Source organism: Palaemon carinicauda, chromosome 3 (assembly GCF_036898095.1).
Source record: "Palaemon carinicauda isolate YSFRI2023 chromosome 3, ASM3689809v2, whole genome shotgun sequence".
Taxonomy (NCBI): domain Eukaryota; kingdom Metazoa; phylum Arthropoda; class Malacostraca; order Decapoda; family Palaemonidae; genus Palaemon; species Palaemon carinicauda.
Genome location: NC_090727.1, coordinates 174682891 through 174700390, shown reverse-complemented (window position 1 = coordinate 174700390; position 17500 = coordinate 174682891). Strand labels below are relative to the sequence as shown.

Sequence of the window (17500 nt, the reverse complement as noted above, 5' to 3'; positions counted from 1 at the left end):
ATCTGTTCAGAAGATGCTTCGAAGTGACCAAAAGCACTTAACTCACCCTCCGTGAATTTTGGAAGGGGCATTTTGACATCATTCAATGCCTGAAGATGATCAATAAAGCTTGGAATGAGGTTTCACGGCGCACCTTGAACTCCTCATGGAAGAAACTGTGGCCAGCTGTTGTGGCAGAACGCGACTTTGAAGGTTTTGAACCCTCAACCGAAGACGAGGCCGTTGATGATCATGCCCCTGAGGGTGATGTTGAGGAAACAATTTCAATTGGGAGGTCCATGTGGCTTGTTGTCGATGAGGCTGACGTCAATAACCTTATCGAGGAGCACAGGGAGGAGCTTACAACTGAAGACTTGAAGGAGTTGGAGGCAATGCAGTTGACCATCATTCAGGAAGAGCACCACTTTAGTGGTGGCGAGGACAGGGGGGAGACAGAAGAAACGACATCGGCAGAAATAAGGGAAGCTATCAGTTGGTATGAAAACCTTATGAGATTCATTGAAAAAATACACCCAGAAAAACTTCCCACAGGTCGTCTTATGGAGTGTTAATGACAAGTGTATGAGTTATTTTAGAAATATTTTGAGGAGTTGTCAGAAACAGGCTTCTTTGGATAGATATTTCTCCAAAAGAGAAGTGTCAGAAAGCAAAGATGATATAAGTGATTCTAGTAAAAAAGCTAAAAAAAGAGTAAAGCGAGGATGAAGAAGTGCTACTGTATAAAATTAAGTTCCAGAAAAAAAAATAAAAAAATATTTCAAAAGACAAAAATAATAAAAAAAAAGGATTTTTAATTTTAAGTGTTTAATAAGAATAAATTTATTATTATGTGTAACATAATTAGCATTGATACATTTTTATATCTGCCGTCTCCTCCCCCCTCTACCTCCACCCACTACCACCTCAAGTCACGTCACTCCAAAGGTAAATAAAATTCCATTTTTCCTTTACAGTACTGTACTTTATATATTTTTCATTTATAATGTTATTTAATTATATACTGTACAGTACATGTATATTATATATATAAATACTGTTGTAAAGTACTTATTATACTATTTTGTTACTAATTTTTTAATGTATATAAAATTTTGATGTTTTTACATGGGGTTTTGCACGAATTAACTATTCCAATGCCCGCCATACGACATTTTCACTATACGATACCAACTCCGGAACGGATTAATGTCCTATGGCAGGGGTCTACTGTGTGTGTGTATATATATATATATATATATATATATATATATATATATATATATATATATATATATATCAGTATATATATACATATATATACATAGTATATATATACATATATATAAACACTGTTGGTGTTTGCAGGATGTTATCAAGAAAGATATTTCCATCACTCAAATCAACAGTAGTTTGCAACAAATGTCTGATTTTTCTTTTAAATCCTGGACTACAATGGAACGCTTCGCTCACCTCATTCCTACATGCAAGCTCTGGAACGTAGCTTATCGGGGTCTGAACCCCCCACCCCAACCCACCCCACCCAACACACAGCCAGCGAGCGGCGCAGCTGTTGTGATTTGTGTCAACACTCACCTTAATTCTATTTGTATTGCGTTCTTTCTTTGCACGAACGCCGGGCTCAAATGGAAGGCCTTGTGTGTACTTAGCATAATGAAGTCGAGAAGTTGACATTTTGCCTCCCAGGTGCCATGTTGAACTTGAGACTTTCCGGTCTTTCGTCGTCTTGGGCTTTATTTTCTCAAGTTAAATTAGTTTTTTAAAGAAAGATTTAAATTTACCCGATGGGAAGATTTAGCTTTTGCGTGTGTGTGTGTGAAATACGGATATGTTTTCTTTACAAAATCCTTTTCTGAGCTTGGTTTTAAAAGGTTTTCTTCTTGAATAAGTATTTCAATTTACATAATGGGAAAATTTCTGATTTTGGGGGAAAGAATGTTATTAAATAATCAATACTATTATGATCATTATCACTATCACTGTGGGGAAAACAGGTTTTTTCGAAAATATTTATATTCTTCAAACTGAAAATGAATGGCTCGTCACAATTACGTTTATATCGAACACAACTTGTATCTATTTTTTTTTCAATGCGGATTATTCTTATCTTTTATCTTTCCTCCGCTTTCACTTTCCGCTATGCGGAAATCCTCCATGTTTCGAAACTTTACCTGAAGCTGAACATTACCTTGCGCTTTCTATTTGTTCCTGTTTAAGCCTTCGTCTGACTTTGAACAAGTAACCGAGCTTAAATGTAGATACAATTTGGTATAATAAATATTTTAAAACATAAAAGAGACAGACTTTTTCGCCTAAATAATATTATGCAAACGGATATAAAAGTATATATGTGCCTTCAAATTTGTTTGTTGCTAACCTTTTATCTACACATAATTTGATGTATTTTCTAAATATACACATCTGTGTGAACGAATGCAATGTATCCATGTACGGCATACAGTGCATGCATACACATGAACTTCAGAAAGTACTGAAATAAAAGGAATATAAAATTTCATTTTTACGACATACCTGCAACTGAGGATTTTAATCAATCTGCATAGTCATTCATTCAATACATGCAATAGAGTAACGTTTCATAAAACAAACGCACGCACATACAAGCAGTCATACACAGAAGGACTCGAGTCAACAACACTGGGAGATTTCTAATCTCCTTTTATCTCAAATGTTCTTCAATATGAATCAATCCTAATACCCATTAAACTGATATGTTTATTTTTAATTTACTTAAATAATTTTTCCTACTACTGAAGTGTTAATCGCGTCTCCCTGCGGCCTTATTCATTAAGCTAGATATAAGTAATTGCCATTTCAGTAGATTAATTCTACTACATTTATCAATAGGGTTTAAAGGGATAATAAATAAAGCTACTTTTTTAGTTGCTAATTCCTTAATTCTTTCATAAACGTTTGTAAAAGAAATCACTATTTCAATTACATCTTTCTTCTTCCGGCATAAGGAAGGTTTAATCTTTTTTTTAAGGATTATTAGCAACCAACCGCGTCTTTTTAGATAAAATATTGATTGATTAATCAATTATTAAATATATAAGTGGAAAACTTTTTCGGCATGGTTAAATGTATTGAAACATTGTCTTATTAAATACAAATACAAAAAATATATCTTCTACTCACTAAATTCATTGCCAGTTAAGAAACATTATCACCTCTGCTTTTGTTATCGTTTACACTTTTTCATGTAAATTACATCAAAATTAACTTAATGATAAATATTCATTAAGGTATAAAAAATGTGTGGTTATTATGCTTAGCTAGTGTACGCGACCCATCAACAATAATGGTTAAATACTTAGATATGTACAAACAGGCACACCCTTCTCTCACCAGGGTATGACTACTCCCTCTTCCCCTTACCAAAGGGGAGATTATCATACGCTGGTCAATGCGTTATAAGACTGGCCATAATATCATGCTAAGATCTTTGACCGAGAGTGTGGCGATTTTCTTAACAAGTATTAGTATATGAGATTGAAGTGATTGATTGATTGATATTGAGTTATCTAGCGAAGCAACTACCAAGGTTACTGGCGCCTGGTATCTGAGGTGAAGTTCCACTGGTGGGTGACCAGTAATCCTGAAGCTGTAGTATTAAACCTATTAACACAGAGAATGAAAGCCTAGAGGAAAGCGAAGCCATTAAAAAATATTAATCAAAAACACTTTGATTATTGAATCAATCAAGCCAAACCTCATCTAAGCCGTCAAAAAACGAATCTGATAATCATGTATATTGAAATTTACTTTCTCTGTCAGCGTACTGCAAATAAGTTCTGATATATAGTAGTTTTCTTATATAATTTGAGGCAAATTATTGCGTTATAACCGGGTTTCAAGCAATATCCAAACGTTATCATCATCTCCTACGCCTATTGACACAACGAGCTTCAAATATAAATATTTCATATATGGCTAAATCCATAGAGGATTCATTAGCTAGATTCATAAAAGGATAGCCAGTTCCTTGTGATGCGCAGTGCCTATCTAACTAAGGCAAGTGACCCCTGCTCGTCCATACTAATTCTAGTAAGATCATCCGCCAGGCATCAGGAATAAAAGCCAAAGAGACAGTTAGTGTATCGCCTTAATACCAATCCGTCACCCTGCTGCCAGTGACTTCATCGAGATTTAGGGGAGTATTTCCTCCACATCCAAAGTTCTCATTATTCCACCAGGTTGCTCATCCGCTTATACGATACAATCATTCAAATATTTTGAAAATTTGCGGTATATGGTAACCTTGCACATTTATTCATAACTATCTGCATAAACTATTGCATTATTACTATGTTTTCAAAAGAAATATGGCTCCTTATTCAAAATAATTAATTTATTTATTTAATAAATTAAATTAATTAATTCAATTCATTAAATTAAACTAATTAATTAAATAAATTGATGTATTTAACCACAAGGTTTCAAAAGGAATATAAAAAGAAGAATCAGCTCTGTACTTACCAAAAATCCAAGGCCATTAGACGAACATTGATGAATTATGGAAACCCGGGGGGGGGGAATCACTTTGGTTGTTATTCCAGTATAGTTAATCAGCAAGATTTGGCTGATGTATCTGATTTACCTGCAAAGAAATAAAAACAGTGGCTAAAATCCTTATCAATCTATCTGACTTTTATATTTGTGGGTTTTAATTCACGTGAAGTACTCCTCTAAACTAAGATCTTGAAAAATCTTTTTACTGCAGTGATAACTATTATTTTCATCTAAAGGCGCAATATTGACTGATTTTTTTTTTTTTTTTTAATTTGGGAAACAAAAAGTTCTACTAGTTTTTTCCAGCACATTGGTAACACCTCCAAATTTTTTTATGGAACACTAACGTACGTAATACTCCCTTACCACATAAGACAGCAGTTTCTCGTAATTTTATTGATAGGAATTCCCTATAAAATGGACTAAAACAAAACCATGCGTTATGCTTTCTCTCACAGTATCCTTTACATTATGAATTGGGGCTAGGTGGCCCCGTGCAGAGGCCTGGGGCTGGGAGGTCATTCAGTACCGGAAGCAATTGGGGAAAATCATGGCTGTTGCAAGATAATCCGTATTTCTTCATGGTAGTTTGTTGGTCAAGGCATTAGCCTCCCGTCAAGATACTACCGCTAGAGTTATTGGGTCCTTTGACTGGCCAGACAGTAATACAATGGATCCCTCTCTCTGATTACGGCTCATTTCATCTTTACCGACACATACACAGAATAGTTTGGCCTATTCTTTACATATTCCCCTCTGTCCTCATACACTTGACAATACTGAAATCACCTAACAATTATTCTTCTCTCAAGAGTTTAACTACTGCATTATAATTGTTCAGTGTCTATTTTCTTCTTGGTAAAGAGGAGAAGAGACTCTTTAGCTATGGAAAGTAGCTCTTCTAGAAGGACTCTCCGAAATTAAACTATTGTTTTCTAGTCTTGGGTAGTACCATAGCCTTCCACTGTCTTGGGTTATTCTATCTTGTTTTTCTTCCTCTTGTTATTTTGAAGTATTTATAGTTTATATATGAAAGAATTATTTTAATGTTATTGTTCTTTAACTTCTCTTTTAGTTTATTTTTTCTATTTCCTTTCTCCACTGGGCTATTTTCCCTGTTGGAGCCCTTGGAGTTATAGCATCCTGCTTTTCCAACTAAGGTTATAGCTTAGCAAGTAATAATAATAAAAATAATAATAATAATAATAATAATAATAATAATAATAATAATAATGATAATAAGCTACAACTGTGCCATTACTTAAACTAATCTAACCTTCCATAATTCTTATTTCTTCATGGCTGACATAAGATTAACCCATATCCTAGACTAGCCTAACCTGCAACAATCCTCAATTCTTCTTGGTTAAATTAATATTAAACCATATCCCAAGCTAGACTAATCTTTAACATTCCTTATTTCTTTATGGGTAACAAAACACTAAGCCAAACTAAGCTTTATCCTAAACTAAAGCAACTCGTAAACAATCCTTATTTCTATATGACCTAAACTACTATGAGATTCAGGGCCCCTGTAACACGGTTTTTTCGCAATAACTTTTTTTCTATGAATTTCATAAATATAACGCTTATTCAGAATGCACATTATATCTACACATAAATTTTGACTATATTCTGCATTACGTAGGTTGAATAAATTTGGTACTTTATTAAGTAAAAGTGACGATTTTTGAAGACGGGCCAACTTACTCAGAGAAAAGGTTTCGAACGCACTCGTTACGTAACTTATGACGGCATTTCTTCTCTCTTTCTCGATCGATGATTGGTTATACGTAACGAAGGCTATACCTCTGCCAACAATAACACAAAAGTGTAAATAAAAGCAAAGCAGTACACCTTTATGAACTCTGAAACCTCTCCACTGAGAATTGTCATAATGAACAAACGAACAAAATATGTTAATAAATACAAAAACACTTTGATTATTTGTCTAACTCCCAAAATAAGTTTCCTAAGAAATTACAGTCTACTTTATAGGTCACAATCTGATTGACAAAGTGTATAGAATAGTTGGTAATTTTCAAAAACGTAGTAGACCAGCTTGATTTGATAACTGCTATATCCAATGTCAAGCAATTTTTATTCATTGTCTATCTACCTACCTATTTACTGTAAAAAAAAAAAGATAGCCGGTACCGTATTTTCGCTTTAAACCTTCACCAATAATTATCGTCAGAATGATGACTTCATGAGACTCCACCCACTTTGGCCTCGTTATGAATCAGGATAACACTGAAGGCTATCATGGGCATTGTTGGATCAGAAAATTCAAATTCTGGCTATAAAAACTCATTTCTCGAGTAGTTGTAAGAAGTGCTAAATGATCCTCAATGATCCCAGCAGTTGGCCTAAACGTTTAATTCATGCATACTACTGTTGCGGCAGTACTGCTACAGTAGTATTACTACGCCAGCACTGATACCCCACCCACATCTATGTATTGTTCCGCCATTCATAAAGTCTTTGTCATGTTTTTTCACTGTGCAATAAGCCATGGCCTCCTCAGAAATTAAGTTTAACATTAGATGATAGGTTATTTCATTAAGCTGACAAATTATGGCAACTGGGTATGTTATTGCCGACGTTGAAGCTAAAGATAAAGTATGGTATCATTCCTTCATTGCATTATCATCTTTACTACTATTTGTTTTGCTACATGTAGTAAATATTTTAAAGGATAAATGAATTATGTTCACTTTACTTCTATAGATTCCCATTAGATGTACAAATAAAACTCCTAAAACTATTCATGATTTATTTACAAAATGCAGTCATGCCCAAAACATAGCCAGCATGTTCGTACGGCCTAAGAAGAAAAAAAATTATATCGGATGATCCGTTGGTCTGATGGAGATTTTAGCACAAAAATCTTATTTTAACAAAAAAAGTTATATAAAGACTGTTTACATACAATCTCTCTCTCTCTCTCTCTCTCTCTCTCTCTCTCTCTCTCTCTCTCTCTCTCTCTCTCTCTCTCTCTCTCTCTCTCTCTTGGTGGCATAGTGAATAGTTAATGGAAATGTTCAAAAGCCTGAATGACATTACAAGTATTATAATCATGTTACGCTAAATACAAATCAGACCATAAACATTGGATTTAAACTAGAAACTGAATAATTACCTATTCAGGCTATAATAGATATGGCCAAGGGCTTTCTCATGACTGTATAAAGTTGCAAGTCGTAAGACAAATGCAGGTTTGCAACCACGGGGGCAATTCCAAATCCTGTTAGCCATTCTTGACTGTTATGGGTTTCAGAGCAGATGGAAGAAGGTGAATGGGTGTCTGGTGGATGGGCGGGGCAAAATTTTGTCCAAAGGTGTTTACATTGCTTACGTAATGAATGTTTTCGACTCTTGGCTCGGTATCACTGGCCATGGCGTCGGCTGGATCATTTTTACTCTATAAAAATTAAAACCATCGGGTTTAGGTTATTGATAATGCTGACAAAATTTGAGTGTTGTTGTAAAATATACATATGTCAACTTTCAGCTACACCCGATGCTTTGATAAGGAGCAAAGTCCAAAAAACCGTGTTACAGAGGCCCTGAATCTCATAGTAGGCTAACCTTGTTTCTCCGAGGCTACTCCAAGTTTAAGCCATTACCTAAACTAAGTTAACTTTAAACAATTCCTATTTCTTTATAGCTAACCTAAAATAAGCCATTACCTAAACTAAGCTGACTTTAAACAATTCTTATTTCTTAATGGCTAACAAAGACTGACCCATATCCTAGATTTGTCTAACCGTAAACAATCCTCGTTTCTTCATGGTTAACCTTAGACTAAACTATATCTCTAGTTAGTGTATTTAATTATGTATATTTTAATAAACTGGTTTCTCTAACGTATAGGAATTAGTGGTGAGAGAGAGAGAGAGAGAGAGAGAGAGAGAGAGAGAGAGAGAGAGAGAGAGAGAGAGAGAGAGAGAGAGAGAGAGAGAGAGAGAGCACGCAAATAAAGTATAGATTAATTCAATGTGTCACGTAGGCTTGTTGATATAAAAATTCTAAACAATGCAGTATCGTACCCTTAACAATTCACCAAGGAAAGGAAGGCGGCTAGACGTGTAGACTACACAAGTCTTTTGTCCAGGACAAAGTCTGCAAATAAAGATGTCCTTCATGATGGAGTCACGTGGATGGGAGTCACAATATCATGTGACCTACTCGCAACAGAGCGACAGCGACCATTATGGAAATGCCCTTGAGGAGCACGTGAATGAAAGAGAAGAGTAGCAGTAAATGAGAGCCAGTCCTAACCAATCATGTCCAGAGCGGTCGAATGTGCCTCCACCCTACCTTACCATCCTGCTGGGCTCAGGTACTTCATCAAGAGTTCAAGCTCTTGCTAATGCTGTTACAATGAATCACCTCATTGGATCGAGAAGAACACCATCATACACGGGTCGAAGATGAACAAACAGAAAAAACCTACGTTAGAGAAGTCCTTAAGTGAGTCTACCGTGTATTATTATAGTAAAACATGAAGAAAGCCTTATTAACCCATATATGCCCAGAAAAGATGATGGTTCTTGAAATTAAATGATTTTCAGATACGATATAGGTTATGATGTTTCTATGCCATATATCATTGTTTGAGGAAGTTTCCTCAAGTATTCTTCAATTTATTGCAAAAAATTTACTGTTGCGCAGACGCATCACTGGGCACACCATGCCTGTCCAATGTTGCGTATACGCAACATTGGGCATTTTAAGCCTAAAAGGTTTTTTTTTCTTATTATTTATGTAATCTTTTAAAAAGAAATTGATGTAATTTTCAATAAATTACAAGAAGAAAATATACATTTACGATTACTTTCAAAGATGTCGAGGTAGATTTCATCTATATTTCAAGGAAACATAAATATTCATTTATGAATAGAAATGGACATTGTGAATTACATGTATAGTATTTGAATACAAAATTTAAAGCAAAATAAATGACAATTCAATTCAATAAAATAAAAAAGGAAACATTCTTCATTCAGCAATGTAAATTTTCATCAACAAAGAAAGAAACAAACAAGCCTATTCTTATTGGGTATGATATGCAACAGAACATTTCAAATGCAATGGAACATCACACTTTCTGCAAATAAAAATTGTTTGGCTATGACAGTGTTTGGACCTCCTCCTACATTTAGGATACCTTTCGATGATGTCATGGCCTATCTTATCAAAACGTATCTCGGTACTCAGGGTGCTCATGCATAGTGACCTTAGTTTTCCAGGGGTTTTTGGTGGTTCTCCCAACTTTTTCAACCAACATTGAACAACTGCTCTAGTAAATGTAAGCAAATCATCATCATACCCACCTTTCCGAGCAAAAGGCCAGGCGTTGTTCATTGAGACATTGATTAGAAAACAAAGTATGGGAAAATACAATTTTTTACCTCTAATTGCAATGCGATAATGACAAATATTTTTACCTGTTCTGTCAACACCACCCATGTTCTGGTTCTATATGTCAATCAAACGAGGGCAACCTATAGATACTTTCTTTTTTCCCTTGCCGAGTATCGCTCAACTTTTTTCATGGGAAACGTTCCATGCTCATTGGAACCAATGCTGACTACTCCATTATCATTTCATATGACAACTAGAATTTGAGAATTTTCCATCTAAGAAGTGCTCTTCACTACCTCTTGGCAACTTTTCAAACGTCTTGTTGATAGTCAGTGGACATTTTTCTACTCTGTTGGTACCTGTGGCACCATGACCTCTTCTTTTGATCTCTTCTAAGAGCTTTATTGAAGTGAAGAAGTTATCAAAATAAAGAGAAAATCTTATTCCCGGATATTCAGCTTGAAGTGTGTCAAGAATGGTTAGAACAACTTTTCCTCCTAAACCATATTCACTTGCATACACATTTGGATTATTTCCTTCGTATTTTCCTTGGAAAAGGTCAAGAGTAAAGGCATAACCCAAAGGAGTGCAAGCTGTCCATGCTTTATAACCACATCTTATGGGCTTTCCACGGATGAACTAATTTGTTGGTGTCTTCCAAAGTATGGAATCATGGACTTATTTATGGATATAGTGGATGACCCAAAGACTTTACCATAGGAAAGATAGTTTTTATTTAGAATATGTGTGTGAGTGTGCGTATGTATGTGTATATATATTTATAGTGATCCTTAGGCAAACATGAAAATAAAATGCTTTTAAATGCAATATAATAGGGAAAATATATGTGGAATATTGAATATCATTGAGACATGGGATGCCCTGTGTTGCGTGTACGCATCACAATATAAATTAGATTTTCAGAACGTATTTTGAACATCAGAATACATACTAAAACCCAAATTTCAGAAATGCGCTGATAAAGGAACCATCTGTTAATATGGGCATAATCTTATTTATCTATAAGTAGGTTGCATTTATCATATATACCCATTATTTCTCGAAGACATGGTAGACAAAAATTACACTGAATTTTAAATCACTATACTGCACTTGTTATAGAGTTTGTTTCAGCGGTTCACCGTACATCTGTCTGTTGAACTCTCTCTCTATCAACTGATGACAACAGAAAGATAGAATCAGTAAGCCGATGGCGTGCAAGTTGAAACTTGCAAACACAACTTTAGTGTTGCGCAAACGCATCACTGGGCGTATATGGGTTAATATAGAAATATGGTTTTATATGAAAAACTCCAGTTCTCTTCAAAAATTGCCTTTATTTCCGTTGCAAATAAATAGTTAATAAGATATACCCTAATGTATGATGCGGTAATGTGGGTCACCCTGTGGGAACCAGGAGTTTTGGGTGGGGAAATTTACTGGTGAATCAATGAATACAATTGTAATGATAAAACTAACCTTTTCTTCTCTATACATTATTCTCTGCAACGCATAATAACTCTACGAAAAATCACAGAAAATATGAGCATCCTCTTCCCTTGAAATACTTATTTCACTATTTTCTTTAAATTTTACAAACCACATGGACCTGCTCCAGTCCCTATGTCTGTATATACCTTGTTGCCCAATAACAACTTTATACTTCCTGCGCACTACCCATCCTTCCCCTTTCTTCCTACCAATGGAATAACTCCTTTTCGTTTGTTTGTATGTAGCTCCTCCGCATTTCTTCATGCCTACCATAAGACATGAAATATCCTAAACTAGGCTAACCTTGAATGATCCATATGACGGTTACCATAATTGGTAATGTTTGTACGCTTCAGTGTGATGTGGGCAGTTCTGTGACACGACGTTTACTTAGGACAACTCCTCAGTTCCTTTGTAACCCTGTTGAGTATGCGTTACGGAGGCCAACGTAACGATGTAATGGCTGCATGGATGCTATTGCCAAATTTCACGATGAGTATTACAGTACACCTAGTATAGGGAACTATTTTTTAAAATCTCATCTTGTTATCCCTGAAAGTTTAGTGTCCAAAGTGTCATTCTGAGTTAGCTTTTAGGGACGACCAGCACATTTTTAACTGTAACTCGACTGTAAAGATTGCAAAAAAAAAAAAAAAAAAAAAAAAAAAAAAAAAAAAAAAAAAAAGAAGACACACCGGCGTCAATCATAAGGGTAAGTTATTATTTGTTATTTACTTTTAAAGTTTGTGACCTGGGTAGGGGGGTTTGGGGGTCTTGCTGCCTAGCTAGGTCTGTGACCTGGGAACTACTAGATTAGGTTAGGTGGGTTTGTTAGGTTTTGAGGTCTTTTATAAATCTTGAAAGTGTTAAATAAACACGTATTTTTCATGTTTTCACCCACCCAACGTCCTAGGTTGCCACTTGCGTCTGTCAGGAAGGGAGGTTAGTGGAAGACCAGTTTATTTGCGGTGGAAATAAAGGTCAAATTCGTTGAAAGCATATTACTTACTGTAGGAAAAGTTGTTTTTTCTCTTGGAAATGTAGTTCCGTTTGGTTCTATAATTTCACCATATCTCATCAGCCAAAGCAGAGAGAAAGAGAGAAAATGCATTCCACTCATCTTCCTAGGAAGAAGTGGATTACAGCAGCCCAATAAAGTCCAGAGGAAGAGGAGGAACTCTACGGGCCACCGCCAGAGTTTAAGATTAAGTATCGAGCCATAAGGCTCCTGTGTTATTTATCCTTATGATCAAGTTACAATTCATATTCTGATTAGCCAAGAAGTTATTTTCTACTATTTTTCTTTATAAAAATATGGCACTATTCTTGGTTAAATATTTACAATAGAGTAATACTGTAACTTGATAATTAATGCAACATCCTGAGTTGGGCTAACCTTACACAATTCTTATTTTTGCATGGCTAACCTCAGACTGTAACATATCCTAATCTAGGCTAAACTTAAAACAATCCTCACTTCTTCATGGATAATCCAAGACTAAGCCATATGCTAAACTACGAACATTGTAAACTATATCTATTTCTTTAGGCTAATCTCTACCACTAGGCCATATCCTAAAATAGGCTAACCTTAAAAAATATGTAATTTTTCTTGGCTAACATAAGACCAAGTCATATCCTAACTTATGCAAATCTTAAACAATCCACATTTTTTTAAGGCTACCCTAATACTGAGCCATAACAAAGTAAGCTAACCTTAATAATCCTTATTTCTTCATGGTTAAACTAAGACTGATTCATATCCTAAACTAGGCTAACCTTAAACAATCATTATTTCATGGCTACCATAAGACAGGCCATAACCCTAAACAATCCTTATTCCTTTATGGCTAACATAAGACTAGACCAACCTTAAATAATCTTTATTCATTCATAACTACCATAAAAGAAGCTATATCATAAATTACGCTAACCTTAAACAATATACTGTATATTCCTTCTTGCCAACATAAGATTAACCCATATCCTAAATTAGGCTAACATTAAGCGATTCTTATTTCTTCATGCTAAACAAAGACTGTCACATCCAAACCTAACCTAATCTTAAACAATCATTTTTCATGACTACCATAAGACAATCCATACCCTAAACTAAGCTAACCTTAAACTACCCTTATTTTTGCTTTGCTAATGCAGGACTAAGCCATATCCTAAACTAGTCTAACCTTAAACAATCCTTCTAACCTTAAAAACTCCTTATTTCCTCAAGGCTACAATAACACAAGAAATATCCTAAACAAGGCTAACCTTGAATGATATTTATTTCTTGCTGGAATATGTAAGACTAAACCATATCCTAACCTGGCTAGCCTTAAACAATCCTTGTTTATTCATCGCTAACATAAGACTATCCGGTGCTACTATAGTGTGATTCCTACCATCAGGATTCTACTATGGTGTGATTCCTACTCTATTATTTGGGTATGAGGTGATTCCTCTCTCTCTCTCTCTCTCTCTCTCTCTCTCTCTCTCTCTCTCTCTCTCTCTCTCTCTCTCTCTCTCTCTCTCTCTCTCTCTTTTTTTTGAGAGAGAGAGAGAAAGTAGTCGCTAAAAGTATGTTTGCCTCTGGGAGCTACTTCACGAGGTAAGCACATGGAATACCCATGCTTCAGTTTTGTGTAAACAATACGCAGTCTTGTTAAAATAAATCAAGTCCTTTTTGTACTTTAGATTCCATAGAGAAACAATTGGCTTTATTAAAAGAAATCCATATGAAGTTCATTTTTCATATAGGCTACTTCCCTCGTGAGAGGTATGCTCATATAATATAACCAGTTGTGTGATATTATTACTATATTTGATGGCAACCATTGCAGATGAATCTATTCTGTTGTAGATGACTTAATTCCGCTGTATATGAAATCTATACTACACTAGTTAACTCAATTCCTCGTGTATGGCATTGCAACATTACACCTGAAGAATGAGCTTACTCCAGAGATATCATCACTATTTGTACCTTCGCCATTATCATAATCCCTTCTTCAGCATCACTAACCATCTCTGTACGGTTGTTAAATCATTTCAAACTCTTAAGCGAGAGCTAGCATTTCAGGTTAATTTCTTCCAACCAAACTGGGAGAGAAGTGTACGCCAAGCTACATGTGTCTGTGCACGGATACGATAGAATTAAAGAGCACGCATAAATATTAAGGTGAATGAATCTTTCAATTTCTTTGTTGTTAAGAATTGCCATAATCCGGCCGTATATATAGTTTCATATGACACAATTTGAATAAATTACAAAATCTAATTATGTATATTTATGTAAACTATATTATTGAAAGAAAAGTTCGAGCATTAAATTGTTAACAAGAATTTGCCAGCCAATATATTATCGCCCAACAAATGTGATAGCCTCTCATTCTCGGCAAATGTTGCCTACTGCCAAGAAGTTTACTAATGCTGCGGTAAACTATGATTTACACGACATAATTGGCATACAATTATCATATGATGTAACTATGGTTGATAATTTACACTTCATGTATCAAAAAAGTAAAAGAAGAAAAACTTGCTTGGATTGGACCCCGGCTGAGAAATGTAAACAATGGTTCGTTTTCGGTAATGGTTGAGAATTGTGCTAATGCTACAATAAACATTCATTTCCATGATGAAATATATACATTGATATAGTATAACGTACCGATCTATCATAGCTTCAACTTCTGACATCACTGGGACCATTAAAACTTTACAAAATCCGTGCGTAGCGACTAGCGAGGCAGAGTTTCCAAGGATATTTTCGATGTAACTGAAGTGTAGTTCACGAAACCGCCACCAGAGGACCGTGGCAGTCGCACAACAATACCAAAGATTCGGACAATATATTTAAAGAATATTATTATTATTATTATTATTATTATTATTATTATTATCATTATTATTATTATTATTATTATTATTATTATTATTATTAACCGTATTTGGAAAACGAGGATGCCATAAAATCAAGGACTTTTACAGGGTAAATGGCCAAATGAGGAAAGGAATCAAGGAAACATAGAATAGCGTGCTAAATCCTCGCCATTTGTGTTACATAGTAGTGACAAATATCTTCATTCAAAGTTACGCAGGCTGAGACTGATTTCTTGAACTTGAAATACTATTGTGTATAGAATATTAGGTAGTCCTACTGTATATACGTACATGTATGTAATAAATTTGATTTTAGGTAGCTAATGATATTTCACGACACATACAAATGTATACAGAATATATATATATATATATATATATATATATATATATATATATATATATATATATATATATATATATATATATATATATATATATATGTATGTATGTATATATATTGTATTCCTACGTACTTAGAACAGACAGTAAGCGTTTTCCAAGGAACTGAAACCGAAATTACTAGAAGGGTGAGCATGGGATGGAGAACCTTCGGTAAACAAAATGAGATTATGAAAATTAAAATGTCACTTTATTGAAAAGGAGAAGTATTTAATCAGATGGTCCTACCAGTATTAACTACATCATCATCTCCTCCTACGCCTATTGACGCAAAGGGCCTCAGTTAGATTTTGCCAACCATCTTTATCTTGAGCTTTTAAATCAATAATTCTTCACTCATCATCTCCTACCTCACGCTTCATGGTCCTCAGCCATGTAAGCCTGGGTCTTCCAATTCTTCTGGTGTCTTGTGGAGCTCAGTTAAAAGTTTGGTGAGCTAATCTCTCTTGGGGAGGGTGAAGAGCATGCTCAAACCATCTCCATCTACCCCTTACCATGATCCCATCCCTATGGCACTTGAGTAATCTCTCTTATAGTTTCATTTCTAATCCTGTCCTGCCGTTTAACACACAATATTTTTCTGAGGGATTTGTTTTCAAATCTACAAAATCTGTTGGATACTGTTTCATTATCATACCACGACTCATGTCCATACTGTAACAGATCTCACTAAACTGATATATAGTGTGATTTTTATATGTTACTTAACGTAGCCATTGTCTGATTTGCTTTTTATAATCTTTCATTGAACTCAAATTCTAAAGATCCTGTATTAGATATAATTTTTCCTAAACATCTAAATGATTCAACCTCATTAATCCTCTCTCCTTCCAATGATATTTCATCTTCCATTGCATATTCCGTTCTCATCATATCTGTCTTTCTTCTATTTATCTTGAGCCCTACCTCATGTGATATTTCATGCAATGCAAATCTAGTAAGCAAGCTTTGCAAGCCCTGTGGTGTTCTGCTAATAAGGACAACATCATCAGCATACTCTAGATCCGCTAATTTCCTGTTACCAATCAAGTCAAATCCTTCTCCACCATCCCCAACTGTTCTATGTATTACAAAATGCATGAGGAGGATAAACATCATAGGTTACAACACATTCCCTTGGAGTACTCCACAGCTCACTGTAAAGTACTTGATAGGACTCCACTAACATTAACTTTGTACTTAATATGCTCATGAACACTTAATCAGATTTACATGCTTAAGAGGAATTCCATAATAATGCAGGACTCTCCACAAAATTTGCCGGTGCACACTATAAAAGGCCTTTTCATAGTCCACAAATGCCATCAGAAGTGGATTTCTATATTCTACATATTGCTGTATCACATGTTTTAAAATGAAAATTTGGTAAATACAACTTTTATTTTTTCGAAATACTACTAGTTCATCTCTCAGCTTTTCATCAATCTTTCTCTCTAGTCTCCTTAGAATGAGCATACTATATATTTACATGACAACTGACGTAAGTGTGATGCCTCTGTAATTATTGCAATCAGTCAGATTTTTTTTTTTTTTTTTTTTTTTTTGACATTTTCACCAACACCCCTAGCTCCAGTTCATCAGGTTTTGCCTCTTCCCGCCACATTCTGCCTCTTTAACTTATGCATCAATAACTTAGAGCCTTACTAAAACGTTAGAAGATAAGCTAGTTACAACGTAAAGAGTCATGGAAAGAATAATGATAGGATTAACACTATGAGAAAGAAAAAGAGTAATATAGAAAAGAGAAGAAACTAAGGTAGAAGATACTCTAATAACATGTAAGAAAAAGAAGTGGACAAGGGCAGGACATATAATGAGAAATACAGAT

General features: G+C 34.9%; 1 long non-coding RNA gene across 1 annotated transcript in view; it reads right to left on the bottom strand.

Moving 5' to 3' along the window:
- LOC137638112 (uncharacterized) overlaps positions 1–15189 on the bottom strand; it is a 64206-nt gene extending 49017 nt beyond the window's left edge. Inside the window, exons 1-2 of the long non-coding RNA XR_011043852.1 lie at positions 15059–15189; positions 4498–4618 (exon numbers count right to left, since the gene is read on the bottom strand). This is a non-coding gene — a long non-coding RNA (uncharacterized lncRNA). The remainder of the gene's footprint in view (positions 1–4497; positions 4619–15058) is intronic.
- Positions 15190–17500: the final 2311 nt, after the last annotated feature.